The sequence below is a fragment of the Magnolia sinica genome, chromosome 3 (genome assembly GCF_029962835.1).
Source record: "Magnolia sinica isolate HGM2019 chromosome 3, MsV1, whole genome shotgun sequence".
NCBI lineage: Eukaryota > Viridiplantae > Streptophyta > Magnoliopsida > Magnoliales > Magnoliaceae > Magnolia > Magnolia sinica.
This window is the reverse complement of record NC_080575.1, coordinates 37,363,699-37,386,069: the sequence shown is the minus strand read 5'-3', so window position 1 is coordinate 37,386,069 and position 22,371 is coordinate 37,363,699.

Here is a 22,371-nt window from a genome sequence, read left to right as displayed (position 1 = left end):
TATGCTATTTTAGTATAATCTCACTCATGTTTAATGCACTAAAATGGACAACATTTAAACATCATTATCTATATTACATAAGTGATGCGTTGGATCTTGGGAGTTGAGCTTTGATCGACTCTCAAAATTCGGGGCATTACAATTTGGTATCAGAGCATGATTTGAATTAAACTAGACCTGGGTTATAGGTAATACGACACACTCTGACACACTCTGACTTAGGAAGGGAGCGATAGAAATTAGAGACGATCGTAGGATCCCAAAGTTTCATCGATGGGTGAAACAAAATGCTGTAGGTTAGTTCCCAGCGAATACCTGAGGGATTTAGATCACTTGCAGTGATCTAAATCACCTTTGGGCCGTCGATTGATAGGTTTGAAAAAGAATTCAGCGAATCCCACACTTGAAATAGTCCAAAAAGCGTGAATATGCACTTGTTGGATCGAGAAAACACCTCATACGGGCGTAGGGGCCCAAATCCTAATTTTTAGTGGGACCCAAGGGGTTCCCCGCACATATATAACACCCCGGGAGGGGGTGGCTACCGACCTAGGGCAGAGCCACCGCCGACGACCCAGGGAGGACGTGGCGGCACCGCCCGATCGGCGATGCACTGCCTGCCTTCACAGTAAGCATGCGGCGGCATGCCGCCCACCGACCAACCGTGTGGGGCCCCTCATTTGAACCTTCTCCTCTCCCCATTTGCCATTCCACCCTATTCCTAATCATCTAAACCCGCCAAAATCACATTTTCTCTCTCAAACCCTCATTCCATACAATCAAAGCTCCATTTTCTTCTACATTTCACATCAATCTTCCATCTTCTTCCACATCTTCCACCCCTCCACCATCATTTCTCTAAAACCCATCTCTTGGAATCCTCCATCCTCCTTATTCACACTCACTTGAGCACAAAGGCCCTCTCTTGTGTCTCATAACTTTTTAAACCCACCAACGTATCTCATCCTTCAAGCTTTTCCACTTCCATGGCTCTCTTTGAGCTTGTCACTGCCATCTGCTCAATCTCTACACTCCTTTCCTTCATGGGAAAGAAAAGAGCGGCCCTAGATAAGGCCGGGTCAAGCCGACTACACCGTTCTACGAAGAAGGCAAGTGCTGAAGCTAGTACAAGTGCCGAGCAAGAACAAAGTTCCAACGAGACCTCGATTCTCAAATCCCATTGGAAAGATTACTACCGGCGGGCACCAATCTCGGTAAGTTCCGTAACCACAAGGTGGTGTTTGAAGCACATGTCGATGAGAAGATGTTTAGACTGTATCCAGCCATCGATTTTCTCCTAGAAAATGGGTGGGGTCCCATATTTGAGGGAAACACTCATGCAAGTGAAGGCATTGTGAGAGCCTTCTATGCCCACATACGGAACCCACTGTTGGATCCTCTCCAATTTACTATCTCTTTGGGAAGGCAGGAAGTTGTAGTGAATGTGGACATGATTAGCTCATATTATGGGGTAAAATGTGGAATAGTACATGCAAGTGAGAAGAATCTCGCTAGTGAGTGAGAGAGAAATCACCGCACACGTTTCCTATGTGGCCAACTTGAGCATTGGAGGTGTGAAAATATCCTTGCTTCGACTAAGATGATGAATGACTTTTGCTTACTCCACCACATATCATTGTATAACGTGTATCCTAGGTAGAGCAATCACACCAAATGCACAAAGTTTATGGTAGACTTTCTATACAGAGTTGGACAAGGAGAGAAGGTATGCCTACCTACTCTCGTCCTATCTCAGATAATCAGTATTGCACGGTCTACTAGAGAAGACTCATCACTACCTTTTGGCCGACTTGTTTGCAAGATCGCCTGAAACTTTGGCTTTAGACTCTATATGGATAACGTCGCCCCAATCCACATTATCAGTGAGAACATGCTCAACAACATGGGCATTGGCCTTAGGCAACGCTAAGCCCGACTCGATGAGAATAATGATGAAAATGAAGAAGAAAGCGAAGATGAAGAAGGAAGTGAGGAAGGAGGGGAGGCCCGAGACTCAGATAGGGGACCTCCTGCTACACATGAAGACAGCCATGATCGAGCCGCCTTGGAAGCCCACATGGCTAGGATTGAAGAGAACTAGGAAGCCCTGAAATAGGAGATTAAGGAGAATCAGGCCTATCTGAAATAGAAATTCAAGAAGATATCTTGCACCTTGAAGACCCTCCTGTGTTGTATGTAGGATAAGGGTGCTCATCTACCTTTGCCAAAGTCAAAGGATTAGGCGTGTGCTACAGTTGTCTTCTGGTTCTCTCTGTTTCTTACTTTTCTATATAATAGCCTTAGTTGGCTTAGTTTGGTGTTAGGATAGTCAGGGTTAAAACTTGTGTTAAACTTAGCTCACATACATTCTCTGTCATGATTCATGTAATGCTACATCCTATGTATCGTGACAATTTTGGTTAAATGAAATATGTGAAGCTTCTTTAATTTAAAATATGTAGAACGTTTGGAAAAGTGAGTAATTATTTTAAATCTTACACATGTTACACCCTATATTATATATAGGGAATGCCTCCTAAAAACACTCGGAATATAACACGTCTCGCACTTGCCGGATCGATTGACGGGGCACCTCCCCTAAATGAGAGCCAGACGAACCCTAGCTTGGGCCTAAATTTTGAGATAATGCCGAATTCTCAGCTGGCCACTGGCCCCACCAATGGGTCAACACCTTGTGCACCACCAGTTTCAAAACGAAATCATGCGTAAACTTCGACGCCACACATGCCTCAGGTGGCTTCTCCTCCTGATAGGTTGGAGAAGATGATGCTCTTAATGCAACAACAACAGCAAGTTTTGGCTACCATTGTCCAAAACATGAATACGGCCCCGCCTCTGCTACCCATGTAGCCTGCTGTATCTATGAACATGAGTGGCTTGTTCGAGCGCTTTCAGCGCCTTCGCCCTCCTACTTTTGTAGGTACCCACTAACTCGAGGAGGCAGAGTATTGGTTGGATCGTATATCTAAGATGCTGAAGCCGTTGCACTGTACTGAGGCAGAGCAGGTGGAGCTAGTTACGTATATGTTTGAGAAGGAGGCTAGTCTTTGGTGGGACAGGATCCTACGAACCGTTCCCAAAGGATACGTGTGGACGTGGGACGTGTTTGAAACCTGCTTCCATGGAAAGTATTTCCCCCTTACATACCATAATGAGAAGGAGGGTGAATTTCTCTGCCTTCGATAGGGGGGAATAACCATAGCTGAATATGAGATTCATTTTACGAAGCTAGCCAGATATGCTCCCTTGATCCTAGCTAACAAGCCGATGAGAATGTGACAATTTTCAAAGGGTCTATGATTTGAAATCTGCACAAAGATGTGTTGCATTAGAATTCCCAACTATGTTAAGCTAGTGAACGTGTCCCTGTGAGCTAAGCAGGATGGAGACAAGGTGTCACGGACACATATACCGATGAGCCCAAGGCCTCGACCCTAGCTGCCGAATAGACCATTCCTTGGCAAGAGGCGCGTGCAAATTCACCTCCCAAGCTAATGGTTCCAATGACCCAACCGAGGCGATCAGATCTTTGATGCACCTACTATAAGAAGGCGGGTCATACAGACACCTATTGTTTTACCATGATGGGGGACAACGGCTTCATGTAGCCTCAAAAGATCAACCGCCAGCTGCCACAGGCTATTTCAGCCCCACCTCTATGATCCACACCACTAGCAGTGCCATTCTAGAGACCACCTGTACCTTGAAATAGGCCGCCTCAATGACCTATGGTAGCATAACCTAATCATTCTCAATAAGTGCGTGTACATGCACTTGCAACTGAAGCATCTGAGTCAGAAACTGCAGTGCCTTTAGCCTTTGAAGTCACTACCCACATTCAAGGTACACCTGTATTTCTATTGGTGGACATCGGGTCCACTACTTTTAGAATATTGTACTCTACAGTCAAACGCTTAGGGCTAAACACTATCCCAATGGTTGGGGTGAGAGTCCTTACCATAATGGGGACCTTCTGCAACGCTACTAAGCTTTGTGAAGGTTGCCCGATCGACTTAGGAAGCAGAATGGTAAGTATTGACCTAATCGTCACCCCGTTGTATTATTACGATGTCATCCTCAACATGGATTTGGCTTACTGAAATGAAGGCAGAGATCGACTGTAAAACCCAACTGGTGATGGCACATGGACCCGAGGGCACAGCCTTTACTTTCCTAGTTCAGGTCAGTTGGCCCTACCACATAAGTTGTTACGCTTCCTTATTGGAAAATGTTGATGGTCCGACACTTGGAGATATGCCTGTAGTCCAAGATTTCATGGACATGTTCAGAATGATACTTGGATATCTCCTCGGCGTGAGATCGACTTTACTATCGGCCTTGTCCCTGGTGCAACGCCCATTTTCTTGCTAACATACCACATGCCTCTGTGTGAAATGGAGGAATTGAGGAGACAGATAGATGATCTACTAGAATCAGGTTTTTTACGGCCTAGCATATCTCCTTGAGGAGAACCTATATTGTTTGTAAAGAAGAAAGATGGATCACTATGGTTGTGTATTGATTATCGCAGGCTGAATCATGTCACGGTCAAGAACAAGTACCCTCTTCCCAGGATAGATGACCTATTTGACCAGTTGAAAGGGGCACGATATTTCTCCAAGATCGACCTGTAGTCAGGGTATCAGTAGTTGCACGTTAAGGATGAAGATGTGCAAAAAACAGCATGCAGAACCAATTTTGGGCACTATGAGTTCCTCATGATGCCGTTCGGACTTACGAATGCGTCGGCCGTGTTCATGGACCTCATGAACCGGGTATTTCGGCCGTATCTATACCGATTCGTCATCATATTTATAGATGACATTTTGATATACTCCAAGAGTCGGAAAGATCACGAAAAACACCTGCGAGCAGTCTTCGATACTCTCAGGAAAAATTAGTTCTTTGCACAATACCAGACATGCAACTTCTAAAAAGAGGAAGTAAAGTTTCTAAGACACGTGGTGTCCAAAGAAGGAATTTTTGTGGACCTGGCTAAGGTGATTGTGGTGCAGGACTAGGAGCAGCCCGATTCCGTTACAGAAGTGAGGAGTTTCCTTGGACTAGCCAGCTACTATCGCCGATTAATTAAAGACTTTTCCAAGATAGCCCGACCATTATTGCAACTCACTCGAAAATATCTTAAGTTTGCCTGGAATGAGAAAGCAGAAGCAGCCTTTTAGGAATTAAAGGACAAGCTGACGTTCGCACCCATGCTAGTATTTCCAGAGCAGGGGGTCAAATATACTATATATACTGACGCGTCTCGCATTGGTTTGGGTTGTATTCTTATGTAAAAGGACAGAGTGATTGCATATGCATCGCAGCAGTTGAGGAAACACAAAGAAAACTACCCCACGCACGACCTGGAATTAGCGGCGGTCATTTTTGTATTAAAGCTCTGGAGACATTACCTCTATAGAGAGGAGTTTAAGCTTTTTTGCAACCACAAGAGCCTCAAGTACATCTTTACACAGAAAGACCTAAATATGAGGTAATGCCATTGGATGGAGACCTTGAAAGACTTTAAGTTTGAGGTCTCCTATAATCCTAGCAAGGCCAACCTTGTGACTGATGCATTGAGACGCAAGAAAATAATATAATTTGTAGCTCTGCTAACGATAGAAGAGTAGAATATAGTAGAGTTTGTGAGAGACTTCAAATAAAAGCTTACAGTAGAGGAGCCGTTCGAGAGCATCGCACAAATCCACGTATAGCCACTTATTGATGATCGAATCATTGTGGCTCAGAAAAAAGACAAACTGTTGATGAAGATGAGAGAACATGTAACTGACAGCGAAGAATCAGAATGGAGGATTGGCTTAGATGGGGGTTTACGATATCATGGCCGCATATGTGTCCCAAACCTCGATGACTTGAGGAAGGAAGTCCAAGAAGCTGCTCATAATTCAAAGTTGGCAATACATCTAGGTAGTATGAAGATGTATAGAGACATGAAGCGTTTATACTGGTGAGACAACATGAAGGCCCAGATAGCAGACTTCGTGTCCCGTTGTCTCACGTGCTAGTAGGTCAAGGCCGAGCATCGTCGACCTCCTGGTTTACTTTAGCCCATGCCCATAGGCGAATGGAAATGAGAGTTCATATCTATGGACTTTATTTTTAGGTTACCGAAGAAGAGAAAGGGGCATGACTCCATTTGGGTGATTGTGGATCGATTTACGAAATTGGCTCATTTCTTCTCGATTAGAGTTTCAAACTCAGTAGATGATTTATCCAAGCTATATATTAAGGAGATTGTATGGCTGCATGGAGTTCCTATGGAGATTGTGTCGGATCGAGACACGCGATTCACGTCTATCTTTTGGACTCGAATCCAAGAAGCGATGGGAGTACAACTGAAGTTCAGTACCGCATTCCACCCAAAGACCAATGGGTAGACGGAACGAGTGAATCAGATATTAGAAGATACGTTGCGAGCATGTGTGCTTGATTTCAAGGACAGTTGGGATGACTGTCTTCCCTATGCCGAGTTTACTTATAACAACAGCTTCCAAGTGAGAATTGACATGGCTCCCTATGAAGCTTTGTATGGGCACCCATGTTGAGCACCACATTGTTGGGTAGAAGTTGGCAAGAAGAGCTTGGTTGGCCCAGATCTAGTACAGGCAACCTCAGAGAAGATAGACATTATTAGGCATCGACTTCTTACAGCCCAGAGCAGACAAAAGTGTTATGCCGATACCCGACGACGATAGTTAGAATTTGAAGTTGGGGACCACATATTCCTGAATGTTTTCTCAATGAAGGGAGTCCTTCATTTTGGCAAGAAAAGGAAGCTTACGTCGAGGTTCATTAGCCCATTTCAGATTTGAGAATGAGTGGGCGTGGTAACATAGCGCCTTGCTTTGCCCACACCACTTTTAGGCGTATACAACGTATTTCACGTATTGATGCTGGAGAAATACATTCTTGATCCTACTCATATTATCAAGTAGGAGTAAGTACAGCTAAGTGAAGATGCTACTTATGTACTTCGACCAATACGTATTCTGAATAGGAAGGAACAAGTGCTGCACAGCAAAGTTATCCTGCTTGTGAAAGTATTGTGGACTCACTACAATGAGGAAGAGGCTACTTGGGAAATGGAAGCTAAAGTCCATAAGAACTACCCTCAGATCCTCAAGGAGCATGAGAAGGTACTAATTTTGGGGATGAAACTTTTCTTTAAAGGGGGTAGATTATAACGTCTCGGAAAAATACATACAAAGGCCCGAGTACCACCTCAAGCAAAAATCCCCAAGGACCGTATTCTGTAGAACATAGGCGAAATTTAGTTAAGTACTAAACTAAATAATCAGTGGATTTAGCTCGAACCACTATTTATACAAATGGTAAGGCCCAAAAGCATCACAATCACTAACTCAACGCTACTTAAAAATCTAGGAGAAATCCTAAAAGCCAGTTGCTCTTGGGAGCACATTGAAACTTCGAATCGGACCTGTACCGCACATTGAAAGTCTGATGACCATGAAACTATAGGGTTATGACCGTCTTATTGGGCTTGACAACCATCATGAAAATCGAGCCCAAATAGTGTCCAGAACCCCACAACTTGAGCCTTGAGTAAAGTGTATGAGAAACGCGAATGTCTTTAGAAAATGAAATGAAACTTAAGTGAATTGGGCCATTCGCTTATGGGCAAAATTGAAGACTTCGGACCATCAGATTCTGACCGAACTTCACCCATGGATTAGGAAAATTTCCCTGCACATATCCGTATAACCGTGGCCCCGATCGAGTGAGTATGACCGTTGACCTGACACGGGTCCTTCACGGCGATCAGTTTATTAGATCGCACCAAAAACACAGGCCTGGCATAGATCCATTATCAGGGAACTTATACTACAACGCATTTGTGTAACGGACCTCTAGATGAGCCCTATTTGTCAAAGATAAACACCCTTTGGTTATAACCCTAGTATACAATGGCCCTGGGGCCATTGACACCAGTTCTAGGCCTATTTAAAGGCCTTAAACCACCCCACTCCTCTCTCATACGAATTTGCTTCAAACCCTAGGAGAGAGAGAGAAAAGAATAGAAAAGAGGAGAGAGAGAAATGAGGTTCAGGGAGATTGTTGCAAGAATCTTCCCACACGTCTCTACGTGCTAGATCGCTGCTTCCATTCTTTATCCAACCTGTTTCGGCTACGAATTTGGGTAAGAAACCCTAACCCTAATCTTGTTGTAGAAATCCAGGTTGGTAGTTTGTCGATCTAACTAACATATTATGTTGTGTAGGTGCTTGTCGTCTCGTTTTCAAAAATGTACAGAGTGAACAGTGTCTGAATCGACCTTTACGACGAAAGGTATGGACTATAAGCATTTAGGTTATAGTTGTCAAGGCCTTCAATGTTAGCAATGATTTATGTCTGACTTGAATGCTGCCATATGATGTTAGTTGCGACGTTTTCGATACATTATATATGTGTGAACTATGTTGAATATAAAATGTATTCCATGTGTTTCTTGAAATGTTTGATTGAATGTGAAATTATGATTTATGCTTGCTATGATTTCTAACTTAGGGCTCATGTTTGTCATATGCTTTATAACTTAATTTGTGTAAGGTTTTACTATAGTTCATGCCGTAAGTAATCTAGTCTATGTATTTAGTAATGTGTGGTTTAAGTGTTTGATAAAATGTCTGAATGAGAAAATGTTGATGGTTGGTATTTCTTAAATGTAATAAGATAGGATTTTTAATTTCCTTAATTATATGTATAACTTCTTCCACAAAATTATATTGCCGCTATGTGATTTACGGATTAAATGCAAGTGCTTGGCGACATGTTCCATGTGTTTGATAAAATGCTCAAATGAGTGCTGTATTTAGATTGTTCGTTAAATGCTTATATGATTATCACATGTATCCACATGCTATATTTGAGTAAGATTGGGACTACAACGTAATTCAGGCAGTCAGTAACAATTTCCATTTGAGTGGTCGAACTAGTCTCGCCATATTTGATACATTCGGTGAATCCGGGTCGTATGATGATTGTCGACAGTGGTTAGGCCACAAGGAGTGCTTACGCGCTCCATGTCGATTAATTCGGCGTGCGCTCATACCAATCGAACTTATTGTAATGCCCTGAAATTCGGGGGTCGAGTATAACTCAGCTCCCGAGTTCCAAAACATCACTTATGCAACATATTTAATGATGAATGTATGTTGACTGTATTAGTGCATAAAACATGGAATAGATTAAGCCAAAACAAAGATATGATTCAGGGACAAGTGAATAAAGCAAGCGGAAGACTTATAGTAAAATGTGTACAAGTGTAAATCCCTGAATTACATATACAATCCAGATCATGTGAAGGTGTTATTTATTAAAATTTAAGTATCAATTACATCATTTCAGTCCCCAAAATATATCCCAGAAATCCCGCGCATCAGACCGAGGCTCGCTAGAACCCGTCTGAAAACTGCATATAGGAGAAGGCAGCCTCGTCGTCATCCAGCTCCCGCTCTGCCTCAGACGTCGCATCCACATCTGCAACATCAGGGCCTAAGACAGAGTCCGGTGGGTGTGTAACACCGCCCCAGAAACGTGGGAGTGAGTGATCAACTCAGTGGAACAATAAGGCACTGGTTAACATGTTATCAGTTCAATCAAACAGTAATGATAAAGCAGGATAAGTAATTAAATCCTAAGTACTCTTGTTAATGCAAGTATGAATGCAATATAATGCATGCCCTCACGCGTACACCCTCAGCATCTTCATCTTACGTTACGCATGACATCGCCTCAAAGTGCGCCACATCTACAAAGCACATGTAAATGCGGTGCATGGATATGATTACCAAGTTGTTATTAGTCCGTTTCACACAGCAGGATTGGGAAGCTAAGATACCTTCCTCATATCACCATCCAAACAGTGATCCATACTAGGGTCGTCAATCCTAGATATCTCATACGATCATATAGTTGAGGTCGTAGCAAAGGGCTCGTCACCAATCAATGCACGCCTTTCATGCCCTTACTACCACAGATCGGCTCGTCACCTCCTTGCGGTATCCAGGTATGCTCGAGGTCACTACAAAGGGCTCGTCACCAATCAATGTAGGCCGACAGCACGAATATAGTGTCCCATACCATCATAATCAGCTCACGAGTTTATTTGCTCACTGGTCACTACGGGGAGGCTCGTCACCCCAGCGTAGGCCGACAGCTCGACCACGGTGTCCCATACCACCATGTCCGGCTCATGAGTCTTAGCGGATCAGGTACCATGGTTATTAGGATTTCACTGGTAAGTTTGGTACCCTAGATTCAAGCAGTAGCGCCCATACATGGTTAACATACATTGGACAATCGGGCTACTTGACGAACTCGACTAGCACGAGCGCACGTCGAATTGAGCGACATAGAGTGTGCAAACACTCCGCGTGGCCAAACCACTGCCGACAACTCTAATACGACTCGGGTTCGTCTAATACGTCTTACATGGCGAAAGCAATCTCAACCACGATTCATAGGGTCAATTACCGATTTCCTGGACTAAGGCATAGTCCCAAACACCTTACACTACTACAGATATTCATATGGAATGTAAAGCAGTAATGGATCAAAAGCTCAAATCATGGTACATACACATCTGAAGAATATCAACTTAACATAAATGTAAGCATAGGAGATGCCTGAATTTAAATAACTTGGAATGTAACTGCATAAAGGAAAACATGCGCATCCATAGGAGTATTGAGAATCACTTCTCAACACCCGCAACAAGTGTAATAAGTTACACTTAGATCATTCATCCATTTCTACAAACACTTAGCATACATGGAACAACATACATGACGCATGTTGAAATACATGCACTTAGACAATTCCTTTTACCAAGGAGTTGTCATACATGCATCTAGCATACATACATGACAAATAATCATGGCAAACACAAGTGCGTATTTTATACGTATACGGTACTTTATAAATACACTTAGAATACACAAATCTCAATATAGCACATGCATATCAGGAAAGCAATGTAAACATAACATTTGGCATGTGAAATCTCATCCATAGCAAGAATAAATCACTAACTGGGATTGAAAGCCTTGAAAACCATAACCTATACACTTAAAGTCCGCACCTTAAGCGAAGAAAGAACCGCCGAGCTGATTTAGACGAGTTGTCTTCGTCAACGGCGCTAGAATACCCTAAAATAAGGATAGAAATGAGATACAACAACACCAAGTCTAGTCTAAGCTCTAACACAGGTTAGGGTTAGGTTAACTTACCCCAAAGGAACTCAGAATCGTCAGAAGAACGATTCAAAGTGAAGGTTCGAAGATGAAGAAGAATAAGGAAGAATCAAGATGATTCACCAACTTATCTCTCTCACTTTCTCTCTCATTTCCACCCTCTTTCCAAGCTAGGGTTAGAGAAAATCGTATGGAAATGAGAGCTAGGGTTTAAGGACTATATATAGGCCTTAAAATGATGGAAATAACCCCAGGGTCAAGGTATACTTAGGTTATAACCAAAGCACGCCTTTCTCGATCCAACGAAGCACTTCTGGTGGGCCTATAACCACGAAAGGTCGGACTTAAGCTCATTGACCATGGATCTAGGTCAAGCTGAGATTTCATACCGACCGGCTCTTCAGATCAGTCGTGGCGGACCACACTCAATTCAACGGTCACAGAAACTCGATCAGGTCCACAAGCACTAGGATATGCCTGGGCCAACCATCCTGATCAGAGGATGAAATTGGGTCAGAATCCAACGGTCAGAATGCTTAAAATCGTCGCGCAAGCGACACGACTCAGATTTCAATAAAAGCTTAATAAGTTCCAACCGTTCTCACACTCTTCACTCCGAGCTCAATCAAATCGACCCAGAACATCGGATCGACTTCATTTTCGAGGTGAAGATCAAGCCCAACTCGGTGACCACAACAGCCTAAGATCATCGCCATCGGACTTTCGACGCGCGGTCCAGGTCCGATCCAGATCTTCCAAAAATTCCCCAGAACAACTGGATTTAGCGATGGATCCCAGATTTCAGAGTAACGTAGCGCTCACTAATCTACACGTTTTGAGCCATACAGATACAATTTAAAGTGATTGATGCGGATTTCACAAGCAATCGAGTAGAGTGCTAATTACCCCAAAAACAACTACTTAAGGAAAGATTAGCACAAGAAAATCCAAGGTCGTTACAATCTACCCCCCTTAAAGAAAATTTCGTCCTTGAAATTCATACCTTCATATAATCCTCGAGGATCAGAGGGTAGGTCTTTTTTACCTCAGCTTCAGATTCCCAAGTAGCCTCTTCCACACCATGATGCGTCCATAGCACCTTCACAAGAGGGATAACCTTGCTACGCAATACCTGCTCCTTCCAGTCGAGAATACGCGCTTGGCCGCAGACATAAGTGGCATCCTCACTCAACCGCACTTGCTCCCAACGATAATATGCGAAGGATCAGAACGTACTTCTTCAGAGATAGAAACATGAAATACGTTATGCACGCCCGCAAGAGGTGTGGGCAAAGCAAGGCGGTATGCTACCGCTCCCACTCGATCCGTAACTTGAAATGGACCAATAAATCTCGGCCTGAGCTTCCCTTACCGAACCGCATAACTCCCTTCATAGGAGAGACCTTCGTAAACACATGGTCTCCCACTACAAACTCAAGCGGCCGACGCCTCGTATCAGCATAACTCTCTGCCTCCGTCAGAAGTCGACGCCGAATGATGTCAACCTTCTCTGAAGTCACCGCACCAACTCTAGGCCAAGCAAACTACGCCACCAATTTTTGCCCAACAATGTGGTGCTCGCACGGCGACCATACAACGCCTCATAGGGAGCCATGCCGATACTCGCCGAAACTATTATTATACGCGAACTCTGCATACTGAAGACAATCATCCCAACTGTCCTTGAAATCTAAAACACAAGCTCGCAACATATCTTCCAGGACTTGATTCACGCGCTCCGTCTGCCCATCTGTTTGCGGATGAAACGCGGTGCTGAACTTCAATTTCACACCCATCGCTTCCTGGATACGAGTCCAGAAGATAGATGTATAACGCGTGTCTCTATCAGACACAATCTCCAGGGGAACTCCATGCAGACGCACTATCTCCTTGATATACAACCTAGCCAACTCGTCTGCAGAGTAAGTGACTCTGATCGGTAAAAAATGCGCCTACTTCGTTAATCGGTCGACAATCACCCAAATAGAGTCATATCCCGTTCTCGTCCTTGGCAACTCAGAAATAAAATCCATAGAGATGGAATCCCACTTCCATTCAGCTATGGGCATGGGCTGCAACAACCCAGGAGGTCCGCGATGCTCTGCCTTGACCTGCTGGCACGTGAGACAACGAGAAACAAATTCAGCAATCTGGACCTTCATATTGTCTCACCAATAAGACCTCTTCATATCCTGATACATCTTCGTGCTACCTGGATGCATCGCAAGTTTAGAACTATGGGCTAACTCGAGAACCTCACGTCTCAAGTCAGGGATGTCAGGAACACATAACCGGCCACGAAAACGTAGGCCCCCATCAGAACTAACACTGCAGTCGGAGCTCTCATCTGTACCAACCCGCTGCCTCATCTTCACCAAAAGCTCATCATCTGCCTGAGCTGCAACGATCCTCTCGTCGATAACGGGCTGTACACGAATGTGTGCGATAACCTCATACGGCTCAACCACCGTAAGCTTCTACTCAAAATCGCGCACGAACTCCAACATCTCCCACTCTGCTATCATCAGCGGAGCCGCAAACTCCAAAGCCTTCTTGCGACTCAACGCATCTGCCACAAGGTTCGCCTTACCAGGATGGTAAGAAACATCGAACTTGAAGTCCTTCAATGTTTCCATCCATCTGCGCTGCCTCATATTTAAATCACGCTGCGTGAAAATATACTTAAGGCGCTTGTGGTCGCAAAAGAGCTCGAACTCCTCACCATAGAGGTAATGTCTCCAAAGCTTTAATGCGAAGATGACAGCTGCCAATTCCAAGTCATGCGTAGGGTAATTCTCTTCATGTTTCCTTAACTGACGCGAAGCATAAGCAATCACCCTGTCCTTCTACATAAGGACACAACCCAGACCAACGCGAGAGGTGTCAGTATAAATAATATACTTAACCACTTGCTCTGGCAATACTAGCACAGGGGCGGACGTCAACTTGTCCTTCAGTTCCTGAAAAGCTAACTCTGCCTGCTCACTCCAAGCAAACTTCAAATCCTTCCGTGTCAGCTGCGACAACAGTCTGGCAATCTTCGAGAAGTCCTGAATAAAGCGTCGATAATAGCCTGCAAGGCCAAGAAAACTCCTCACCTCGAAAATCGAACCAGGCTTCCTGCACTGCAGCTACCTTGGTAAGGTCGACGGCTATTCCTTCCTTGGACACCACATGTCCCAGAACTTGACTTCCTCTTTCCGTAAATCACACTTCTTGAACTATGCGAAAAGTCGATGCTCCCTAAGAGTACCCAAAACCGCTCTTAAGTGCTCCTCGTGCTCGCCGGCTCGTCGAATAAATCAAAATGTCATCGATGAAGACAATGACGAATCGAAACAGAAACGGCCGAAACCCTGTTCATTCGATCCATGAACACGGCCGGTGCGTTCGTCGACCGAATGACATCACAAGGAACTCATAATGACCGGCCGGGTCCTCGAAGCGGTCTTCTACACGCCTCCATCCTTGACGCAAATCGATGATACCCTCGATCGCAGATCAACCTTCGAGAAGTACCGTGCCCCCTTCAATCGATCAAACAGATCATCAATCCTGGGCAAGGGTACTTATTCTTCACAGCACTAATTCAACCTGCGATAATCAATACACAATCGCAAGGAACCATCCTTCTTCTTCACAAACAGAACAGGTGCTCCCCAAGGAGACACACTGGGCCGAATAAAACCCAATTCCAGTAAACCATCTATCTGCTTCCTCAACTCCTCCATTTCACTCGGAGGCATCCGATAGGTGGGTAAAGAAATGAGCGTCGCACCAGGCATAAGATCGATAGCAAAATCAATCTCATGCTGAGGAGGTAATCCAGGAATCGACTCAAACACATCTTCAAACTCCTGAACTACCGGCGTGCTAACCAACGCCGACTCGGCCGAACTCTCCAACAGAGAAGAATAAAAATCAATATGAATAGGGTAACTGACCTGAACTGGGAAAGTAACAGTCTCGCCCTCAGGTCCATGGATCGTCACTGATCTCGCTTCACAATCAATCTCAGCTCGCATCCTCGTGAGCCAATCCATACCCATAATAACATCGTAGTGATAAAGCGGTGCGACTAGCAAATCAACACGGATCGATCCACTTCCCAGATCGACCAAACAATCCATACAACGCTTGCCCAAGGCAGAGGACATCCCCGTAGCGGTAGTAAGCGTCACTCCAGGCATAGGAACAGATCTCAAACCCAAACGCCTAACTGCCGCATAAGAAATAAGAGAAGTAGTGGACCCTATATCCACTAGCACAGAAACGGGAATACCTTCAATATGCGCTGTCACCTCAAAGGACCTCGGCACCAAGTCAGACGTAGGCGCTTCAGCTGAAAGCGCATGAACACGAGCCTGCTGCTGACGATTCGGCGGAGGAACCATGGGCCACTGAGGTGGCCTGAAACCAGGAACTGCAGGTTTGAAGGATGGATGAGCTGACGTTGATCGAAGAGGAGGAGGAGAAATCACCAGAGGCATCGGACGGCTAACCCTCTGCGGTGGAGTAAAACCACCTGCTCGCATACGAAAAAAAAACGGTCCAAGTGCCCCACCTTCCCACAATAAGAACATCTCAGATCAGCTCTCATCTGCTGAGCGGGCGGCGCTGAACGCCTAAGAGGAGAATCAACACGCGGCCTCTTACCGAGGAAAGGTGCACCCTGAAAGTCCGGTCGCGGCCTAGGAGACATCGGTGCTCGCATGCGGGACGCTCTATCTCTGTCCTGCTCTGCTCGCAAAGACATGCCCACTAGCTCCGCATATGAAGAAATGCTAGCACAGCAAATCTTCGATCGGATCTCAGGTCGCAGTCCCTCAGAAAAACACCGCATCCTCATCGGCTGATCACCCAGGATCAAAGGAACATACGGCCCCAACTCAGTAAACCGGTTCTCATACTCCGTAACCGACATCCCTCCCTGGCGGAGGCGAAGGAACTCACTCTCCTTCTCGTGTCAGTAACCGGAAATACTTCTCGTGGAAGCGCCCCTCAACGCCTGCCATGACCACATGAAGTCCTCCTCGACAGTGTGCGAAGCACACCGTCCCACCACAAACCGGCCTCCTTCTCAAACATGAAGGTGGCAAGCTCAACTTGCTCGACCTCAGAGCACAGTGAAGCGGCCTCAAGATCTTAGAGATGCGGTCAATCCAATACTCGGCCTCCTCGCATGAGAACTCGCAAAAGTAGGAGGTCGTAAGTGCTGAATCGCTCGAATGTGCCACCGGCACTCACGTTCACTGGCACTCCCCGATGGAGGCATAGGTGAAACAGTTGGAGTCTCCCCTACTCTGAGCAAAGATGCCAACCATGGAGGAGAGGAACTCCTCCTCCTGCTGCTGCTGCTGCGAAATTAGGAGGAACCGCCATCAACAACATCATCTTGTTGACAAGACAGACAGCGTAAGAAGGTGCATGGCTCGGCTCAGGAACCGAGGGTGTGACTGGAGGAGCCATCGGTGTCGACCCAACACTGGCCCGAGATGGACCCGCCTGTGGATCTGACTGGCTATTGCTCAAGGGAGGAACCCCATCAAGCGACTCAATCAGAGAAAGACGGGCCGAAGTCTTCAAACCCTTAGGAGGCATCCCTACATTCAATCAAAGGATGCAACCTGTCAGATTCTAAGTCACATAATCCATCCACACAACAACAACACAGCACAACACAACTCCAAAGACAAACAACATGCATTCCATTAATTAAAATCGTCGCAATACAAGTAGTGCAGCAATACATGAATCACGACTAGGAAAGCATGAAAACAACAACATCTAACACTTCAAACAACCACAACAACAACAACCACTAACAGCTACAACAACTACAACAACCCCAACTACAAGCCAACAACGGCTACACACAAAAAGAAAAACACAACAAAGCAAAGACGGCCACGATGACAGCTACTCGTCGGAATCAGGAGATGGAGGCGGAGCACCCTTATCCTGCAAGCAACACAGGATAGACTTCAAAGTCCGAGACATCTTCTTAAGCTTATGCTTAACAAAGCCTCGAAGATCAACCATCTCCTGGCGTAAAGCAGCTTGCCCTTCTTTAAGCCGTATAAGACGGGTATCTCTGGCAGTCTGCTCTGCGCCCTGCTCTGGCACCACAGGAGGAGAGCTATCGCTCGAATCGTGTGCCTCAATCTCTTCCTCGCCTTGCTCTGCTTCTTCCCCAGACTCCGCACCGCCTTCAGCATAACTCTCATCATCACCACTCTCAGACCCAGCCTCACCCTCCGAGGCAAGCCGACCAGAACCAACCTCCATCAGCTTGAGAGTCCTCAAATTGATATGGCGAACAGGGACCGGCTTCTCAGCTCCAAGCCTATAGCTAAACTCATGTGCGATCTTGCAAATGAGGCGGCCAAAGGGAAGAGACTCGGTCCTTCTACTCGAACGACCGATGAGAATAATATGACACAGGACGTACGTCGGCACACACAACTTCGCATCCTGCCCCACCTGATATAAGAAATCTACCATCAGGCGCGTACACTCACTGCGGTTGCTCCACCTTGGATATACATTGAACGTAAAGATGTGATGAAGCAAACGGAAGTTGTCCGTCATGAAAGAAGCCAGAAGACTCCTATTCGGCTGCCATTCAACCAGACGACTACACAGGAATCGGGTGCGACGATCCCTCTCGCGCACACTTTCCACATTCTTCTCGCTGACATGCAATTCCCCAAGTGGCACCTTCAAGAGTCGGGATATCAAAGCAACATTGACAATTTCAACTCGACCGCTACCACAAGGAATCTTGAACTGCAGAGGATCCAGCGAAGGCTCCAGAATGTTGGCATAGAAGGCCCGAACAGTGCTAGCATTCGCGCGATACTCGCCTTCGAACAAGGAACCCCAACTAGCCCCTTCAAGGCGCTCCAACAAGAAGAACTCACCAAAGAGCCGCGGATCAACATGAGCCTCAAAAAGGACTCTACGCCCCTCATAGACTCCATGCGATAATTCCGCCAACAAAGTCCTACTGACAAGAGCTCGAGGATCGAGGTCCCGCTTTGTCTGGAACTCGCGCGTGGCGGACGTGCTAGCCGCGGCACCTCTCGGCCTCCGTGCACGGGTTGGGCGGCTCGGCCCGGCTTTATCCACGGGCGCTCTCTTCTTCCCCATCAAGGAAAGAAGGGAAGAAATGGAAAAGATGGCCGTCACAATCTCAAAGAGGGCCATGAGAAATGAGAGAAAGAGAGAAATAGGAAGATGGTGAAGCTTCCACATAACTATTAGCCAAATAGGGAATGAAAGGGCTCAAATGAGAAGGGAAAAAGAAGAAATCAGCAATGGAATGGAAGATTTGAGAATGGGGTGATGGGTTTGCACGAAAATGGGAGGAAGATGAAGATTTGGGAGAGATTTGAGAGAGTTTGGAGAGGTTTTGGAAGAAAAGGAAAGCTTGGGGGTGGGTTTTGTGAAGGAAATAGGTAAAAGGAAGGGTTTTAAAATGAAAACCGTGGAGGGGTGGGCCACACAAGGCCTATGGACGATCGGCCCGCGTCGGCCCGGCCCGCCAAGCCCGCTGACCAGCGATCCCTCGCCGAACCGGCGATGGCATCGCTGGTCTCTGGACATATCGGCTATGCCTCACCAATTTGGCGAGGCCCTCCTGGTCCCCATTGGTCCAAAATGATTGGTTCCCCCCTGGGCCCCACTGGAAATGCCCCAAATGGCCCCTTGCGTAGTTTGAGGCCTATCGGGTCATTCTGACAGAAATCTGGTTCAACAGCGATTTCTGGAAGGTTTAAGATGAAAAAAAGGGAAGATAGACCATCTACACTCATTAATAGAGGGTCTAGGAAAGGTTTCGGGTCGCTGTGTGTGATCAGGTAAGAGTACAGACTCGATCTCGGCAAAGGTTTTTAAGAAACTTTCGCCGATAGAAGCTACGTAGCACAAACACAAAGCGATGATAGACCCGCACCCAAATACACTAAAGTGGCGACAACGTGCGGTGTGTGACCATAACCCAGGTCCGGTTTAATCCAGATCATGCTCTGATACCAACTTGTAACGCCCTGAAATTCGGGGGTCGAGTATAACTCAGCTCCCAAGTTCCAAAACATCACTTATGCAACATATTTAATGATGAATGTATGTTGACTGTATTAGTGCATAAAACATGGAATAGATTAAGCCAAAACACAGATATGATTCAGGGACAAGTGAATAAAGCAAGCGGAAGACTTATAGTAAAATGTGTACAAGTGTAAATCCCTGAATTACATATACAATCCAGATCATGTGAAAGTGTTATTTATCAAAATTTAAGTATCAATTACATCATTTCAGTCCCCAAAATATAATCAGAGATCCCGCGCATCCGACCGAGGCTCGCTAGAACCCGTCTCAAAACCGCATATAGGAGAAGGCAGCCTGCGTCATCCGGCCTCCCGCTCTGCCTCAGACGTCGCATCCACATCTGCAACATTAGGGCCTAAGACAGAGTCTGGTGGGTGTGTAACACCGCCCCAGAAACGTGGGAGTGAGTGATCAACTCAGTGGAACAATAAGGCATTGGTTAACATGTTATCAGTTCAATCAAACGGTAATGATAAAGCAGGATAAGTAATTAAATCCTAAGTACTCTTGTTAATGCAAGTATGAATGCAATATGATGCGTGCCCTCACGCGTACACCTTCAGCGTCTTCATCTTACGTTACGCATGACATCGCCTCAAAGTGCGCCACATCTACAAAGCACATGCAAATGCGGTGCATGGATATGATTACCAAGTTGTTATTAGTCCGTTTCACACAGCAGGATTGGGAAGCTAAGATACCTTCCTCATATCACCATCCAAACAGTGATCCATACTAGGATCGTCAATCCTAGATATCTCATACGATCATATAGTTGAGGTCGTAGCAAAGGGCTCGTCACCAATCAATGCACGCCTTTCATGCCCTTACTACCACAGATCGGCTCGTCACCTCCTTGCGGTATCCAGGTATGCTCGAGGTCACTACAAAGGGCTCGTCACCAATCAATGTAGGCCGACAGCACGAATATAGTGTCCCATACCACCATAATCGGCTCACGAGTTTAGTTGTTCACTGGTCACTACGGGGAGGCTCGTCACCCCAGCGTAGGCCGACAGCTCGACCAAGGTGTCCCATACCACCATGTCCGGCTCATGAGTCTTAGCGGATCAGGTACCATGGTTATTAGGATTTCACTGGTAAGTTCGGTACCCTAGATTCAAGCAGTAGTGCCCATACATGGTTAACATACATCGGACAATCGGGTTACTTGACGAACTCGACTAGCACGAGCGCACGTCGAATTGAGCGACATAGAGTGCGCAAACACTCCGCGTGGCCAAACCACTGCCGACAACTCTAATACGACTCGGGTTCGTCTAATACGTCTTACGTGGCGAAAGCAATCTCAACCACGATTCATAGGGTCAATTACCGATTTCCTGGACTAAGGCATAGTCCCAAACACCTTACACTACTGCAGATATTCATATGGAATGTAAAGCAGTAATGGATCAACAGCTCAAATCATGGTACATACACATCTGAAGAATATCAACTTAACATAAATGTAAGCATAGGAGATGCTTGAATTTAAATAATTTGGAATGTAACTGCATAAAGGAAAACATGCGCATCCATAGGAGTATTGAGAATCACTTCTCAACACTCGCAACAAGTGTAATAAGTTACACTTAGATCATTCATGCATTTCTACAAACACTTAGCATACATGGAACAACATACATGACGCATGTTGAAATACATGCACTTAGACAATTCCTTTTACCAAGGAGTCGTCATACATGCATCTAGCATACATACATGACAAATAATCATGGCAAACACAAGTGCGTATTTTATACGTATACGGTACTTTATAAATACACTTAGAATACACAAATCTCAATATAGCACATGCATATCAGGAAAGCAATGTAAACATAACATTTGGCACGTGAAATCTCATCCATAGCAAGAATAAATCACTAACTGGGATTGAAAGCCTTGAAAACCATAACCTATACACTTAAAGTCCGCACCTTAAGCGAAGAAAGAACCGCCGAGCTGATTTAGATGAGTTGTCTTCGTCAACGGTGCTAGAATACCCTAAAATAAGGATAGAAATGAGATACAACAACACCAAGTCTAGTCTAAGCTCTGACACAGGTTAGGGTTAGGTTAACTTACCCCAAAGGAACTCGGAATCGTCAGAAGAACGATTCAAAGTGAAGGTTCGAAGATGAAGAAGAACAAGGAAGAATCAAGATGATTCACCAACTTATCTCTCTCACTTTCTCTCTCTTTTCCACTCTCTTTCCAAGCTAGGGTTAGAGAAAATCGTATGGAAATGAGAGCTAGGGTTTAAGGACTATATATAGGCCTAAAAATGATAGAAATAACCCCAGGGTCAAGGTATACTTAGGTTATAACCAAAGCACGCCTTTCTCGATCCAACGAAGCACTTCTGGTGGGCCTATAACCACGAAAGGTCGGACTTAAGCTCATTGACCATGGATCTAGGTCAAGCTGAGATTTCATACCGACCGGCTCTTCAGATCAGCCGTGGCGGACCACACTCAATTCAACGGTCACGGAAACTCGATCAGGTCCACAAGTACTAGGATATGCCTGGGCCAACCATCCTGATCAGAGGGTGAAATTGGGTCAGAATCCAACGGTCAGAATGCTTAAAATCGTCGCGCAAGCGACACGACTCAGATTTCAATAAAAGCTTAATAAGTTCCAACCGTTCTCACACTCTTCACTCCGAGCTCAATCAAATCGACCCAGAACATCGGATCGACTTGATTTTCGAGGTGAAGATCAAGCCCAACTCGGTGACCGCAACAGCCTAAGATCATCGCCATCGGACTTTCGACGCGCGGTCCAGGTCCGATCCAGATCTTCCAAAAATTCCCCAGAACAACTGGATTTAGCGATGGATCCCAGATTTCAGAGTAACGTAGCGCTCACTAATCTACACGTTTTGAGCCATGCAGATACAATTTAAAGTGATTGATGCGGATTTCACAAGCAATCGAGTAGAGCGCTAATTACCCCAAAAACAACTACTTAAGGAAAGATTAGCACAAGA